Below are 5,000 nucleotides of genomic sequence, written 5' to 3'. Positions count from 1 at the left end.
CATGTAGACTGGTTTCTCGTCTGCATCAAAGGTATGTTTGCATCTTCATGGCGAGTCGGAACCTTTATGGATATGGGGGGGGGGAGATGGGTTAACTAGGGTTGTATCTTAATTGAATTTAAGGAAAGGATAGAATATAGATGAATGGAAGCTTGAGAAACCAGAGATGAGAATACTGAGGTGAATTATGGGAATATTACTGCTTGATATATTGGAAAATGATGAAATTAGATGAATGGCAGGCGTAGTGAAGTTTACAGAGGTGATAAGAGTGTCGCGACTGAGATGGTTTGGACATATGTTGAGAATTGATGGTGAGGAGTGAGTGAGGAGGACTTGGGAGGAACCTGTTATGAGGAGAAGATCGTGAGGGAGGTAAAGAATTAGATGGCAAGATAAGGTGAAGGATGATATGGAGAGAAGATGTTTGGTGGAAGACGATGCCTTTTGACAGACGGCATTGGAGAGGGCGCATCAGGCAACTGACCCCTTATTGTTGGTATAAAAGTGGGAAAGAACATAGAATACTGATGTTCTTTGGCTTACTGTCGAATACGGAATGATGCATCCAATGTTGATTAATGTTATGATATATTGAGGACTGTCCTTCTTAAACGATTGCTATTTATTGAGGCAGGTAGAATGGTTTATCCCGGAAGGAATAACAGGTTTCAGTTTGTTAATGGAAGTTAAAAAACTTTTGAAATGCGATGATATATTTCTTTGAAATAAAAAACTCTAAAGGCCTCTGATATTTGTTGAATATGTCGAATATTTTTTTCTGATATTTGTTAAACATGTCGAATAGTTTTTCTGTTGTTAAATATGCAGATTTTCTTTCTGATATTTGATAGCTATGCCAAATATTTTTTCTGATATTTGTTAAATAGGTCGAATATTTTTTCAGATGTTTGTTGAATATGTCGAATATATATGTATATACATTTTTTTGTGTATAATATCATATTGAGCTTTAGAATCGATCATTACGTTCTATAGAAAACAATCAATTTACCATCTTCGGTCTTGAACTATTTAATATTTTCATTTTACTTATGGTGAAATCTTCCATTCGCTCATATGCAATATTATCCTTTCTCTCTTTTTTTTCTTTTTTTTTTTGGTTATTCACTCGCTAATACCTTGTTAAGTTGTCGGTTAGTTAGCCTAGCAATAAATTAGAGATACAGTGGACTTCATACAGTCAATTGAAATACATGGAATGGAATGTACAAATTTGGCTGGTTTTGCCTGTTTGTTTGTTTTTTTTTGTTTTTTTTTCAAGTCAGACTTTTACTTTCTCATTGCCTAGATGGTCCTGTATTACTTGTAAGTTAATTCGATTCATATGTTCTCTTGTGCATTATTGTTGGTATCATTATATCGGTGCCCGATGTGGTAACGTCCATGACTGGTGAACGCCAGACTGGGGTTCGAGTCCCGCTCAAACTCGTTTGTCCTTTGGTCGCTGCAACTACATCATCCCTGTGAGCTAAGGATGGAGGTGTGTGGGAGCCCTTGATTGTGGTCGGGAAGTTCGTATGATTGGCCTTGATTTTAGTGCTGCCTTTGACCGTGTTAATCATGAGGCCCTTGTTTTCAAATTGAAACAGTTGGGAGTGGGTGGGTCGTTTCTTAGCATTATTATTGATTTTTTAAGTAGTAGATCTCAAAGAGTAGTTGTTGATGGGCACCATAGTGAGTATAGGAATGTGATATCTGGTGTTCCACAGGGTAGTGTTCTTGGCCCATTACTTTTCATACTATATACACATGACATGTGGTTTGGCCTAGAAAATAAGCTTGTTGCATATGCAGATGATGCTACTCTCTTTGCATCAATTCCATCCCCTGAATGTAGATCTGGGGTTGGTGAATCCCTTAATAGAGATTTAGCTAAAATTAGTTCATGGTGCAAGTTATGGGGTATGAAGTTGAATCCTAACAAAACTCAAAGTATGATTGTAAGTAGGCCAAGGACGGTGGCTCCTCAACATCCGGATCTCAGTATTGATAATGTTTCTTTAAATTTGTATGACTCTTTCAAAATTTTAGGTGTGATTCTCGACAGCAAATTTACTTTTGAGAAACATACAAGGTCTGTGTCTTCTTCAATTGCGCAAAAAATTGGCTTATTGAGAAAGTCTTTTAAGATATTCGGTGATCAATCTATTCTGAAGAAGTGTTTTAATTCTTTTATTCTACCTTGTTTTGAGTATTGTTCTCCTGTCTGGTCTTCAGCTGCTGATTCTCATCTTAATTTGTTGGACAGAAACTTACGGTCTATTAAATTTCTTATTCCTGATCTAGATATTAATCTCTGGCACCGTCGTTCAATTAGTTCATTATGCATGTTGCATAAGATTTTTCATAACTCTGACCATCCTTTACATTCAGATCTCCCTGGACAATTCTATCCTGTTCGTAATACTAGGCAGGCAGTTAATTCCAGTAGCCAGGCCTTCTCCATCATGAGGCTCAATACTACGCAGTACTCTAGAAGTTTTATTCCAGCTGTTACCAAGTTGTGGAATGATCTTCCTAATCGGGTTGTTGAATCAGTAGAACTTCAAAAGTTCAAAGTTGGAGCAAATGCTTTTTTGTTGACCAGGCGGACATGAGTCTTTTTATAGTTTATATATGACATATTTGTTTTTGACGTTGTTAATAGTTTATATATGACATGTCTGTTTTGATGTTGTTACTGTTTTTAGAATGATTTATTGTTAATTTGTTCTCTTTAGTTATTTATTTCCTTATTTCCTTTCCTCACTGGGCTATTTTTCCCTATTGGAGCCCCTGGGCTTATAGCATCTTGCTTTTCCAATTAGGGTTGTAGCTTGGATAATAATAATAATAATAATAATAATAATAATAATAATAATAATAATATCTACTGAGTCATCAGCAGCCATTTCTTGACCCTCCTTGGTCCTAGCATGGGTGGAGAGGCGGCTTATAGTATACTGCTTTTCCAACTAGGGTTTTAGCTTAGCAAGTAATAATAATAATAATAATAATAATAATAATAATAATATATGGTCAGTCTCTAGGGCTTTGTCCTGCCTGTTAGGGCAATGTCACTGTCCCTTGCCACTGCCATTCATGAGCGGCCGTTTAAAAAAAAAAAAAAAGATAAATAAATTGTGTACAAACAACTGAGATGCAACCCTAGGTAAAAAAAAAAGACCATTATCGTGAAAAAAAGAAAGAAGAGTAAACTAGAAATAAAGAAAAAGTAGGCAAAACAATCAAAACTAAAAAAATGAAACTGGTGCAAACCTACTTTATGAAATGCATATTTGCACTTTATTCGAACTTTTGATAGCTCCAAAGATTTTGAAAGCTCCAAAGATTCAATTACATGGATATAATCCAACTTGAAGTGATAAAGATGTTGCCATATATCCTTATCCAAATTTATTGCTTCAATGAAAAGTATTGTAACTGTGTCTTTTTTTTTTTTTTTTTTTTTTTTTTTTTTTTTTTTTTTTTTTTTTTTTTTTTTAATGAGGGACGCTGCCATATCGTTCCATAGCTTATACTAAACGACTAAAGATTATCCGTCTGGATAGGAAACGTGATATCTCCGCTAACCATCTCCCCTCCATAACAGTCTGGAAATATATATATATATATATATATATATATATATATATATATATATATATACTATATATATATATATATATATATGTGTGTGTGTGTGTGTGTGTATATGTATATGTATATATGTGTATATACAGTGCATATATATATATATATATATATAAGTATACATATATATATATATATATATATATATATGTATGTATGTATATATGTATATATATACATATACATATATGTATATGTATATATATACATATATGTATATGTATATATATGTATATGTATATATATATATATATATATATATATATATATATATATATATATATATATCGAATTAAAAGCTCAAGATAGAGACGACTGGTGAAATCTAACTGAGGTCCTTTGCGCCAATATGCGTAGGAGATGATGATGATGATAACATATAATTCCTATCAGGCTGAACGGCAACCACTCTAAAAACAAAAATATCCCACAAATTGCCCAAACTAGCGTGTTGTAGTTTGGAAAAGTGTGGAGGGTTGAATCTGCGCTTGTGTACGTGTGCGAGTGTGTACATATCTCTATAAATATTTAGCAGTCATTTTTGACGGGTCACGCACACTAGTAACAATAATTTGAAGCTAACAATAAGAACAGTACATAATTTGATCTGACCTGGAAACAAACGTTATGGAAATCCATTTGGCGTTGAGGCTTACAATAATGAATGAAAGCCTAAAGACTGAATGCATAATATTTAGTTCTACGTGTTGGTTCTATATGCAAAGGATGATCAGAATTTGCCCAGATTTGATGAAAATATCGAATTTTGTCTTTTTCTCATACCTTGGCCTTTTGTTCATTACTTCTTATATCATTTATTTTTTTCTTTATTTCCTTTCCTCACTGGGCTATTTTTCCGTATTGGAGCCCTTGGTCTTATAGCATCTTGCTCTATCAACTAGGGTTGTAATTTAGCAAGTAATGATAATAATAAAAGCACTATAGATATTTTCATGGTGTTAGGACTGCTTGTTGATTTTATTCAACTTGCCTAATGCCAGCATTGTGGTGGCCTATGGGAAATGTTCCTACCTAGGGATCAGGCGGACTGGAGTTCAAGTCCTGCTTAAATTCCATAGTTTCCTATAGTGTCTGCACCCTCACCTTCCTTGTGAGCTAAGGAGGAGGGGTTGGAGGGAACCTTTACATCTACCTGCTTAGCCATCAGCAGCTATTGCCTGGGCCTCCTTAGTCTTAGCTTGGGTATATATGTTCAGTCTATAGGGCATCGTCCTGCTAGCTAGTGAATTGTCACTGTCCCTCGCATCTGACATTCATGAGTGGCCTTTAAAACTTAAAACGAGCTCTTGCTGGTAATCAACCCATGTCAATCATTCTTCCAT

Source organism: Palaemon carinicauda, chromosome 20 (assembly GCF_036898095.1).
Source record: "Palaemon carinicauda isolate YSFRI2023 chromosome 20, ASM3689809v2, whole genome shotgun sequence".
In the NCBI taxonomy this organism is placed as follows: Eukaryota; Metazoa; Arthropoda; class Malacostraca; order Decapoda; family Palaemonidae; genus Palaemon; species Palaemon carinicauda.
This window is presented reverse-complemented; position numbering follows the sequence as displayed.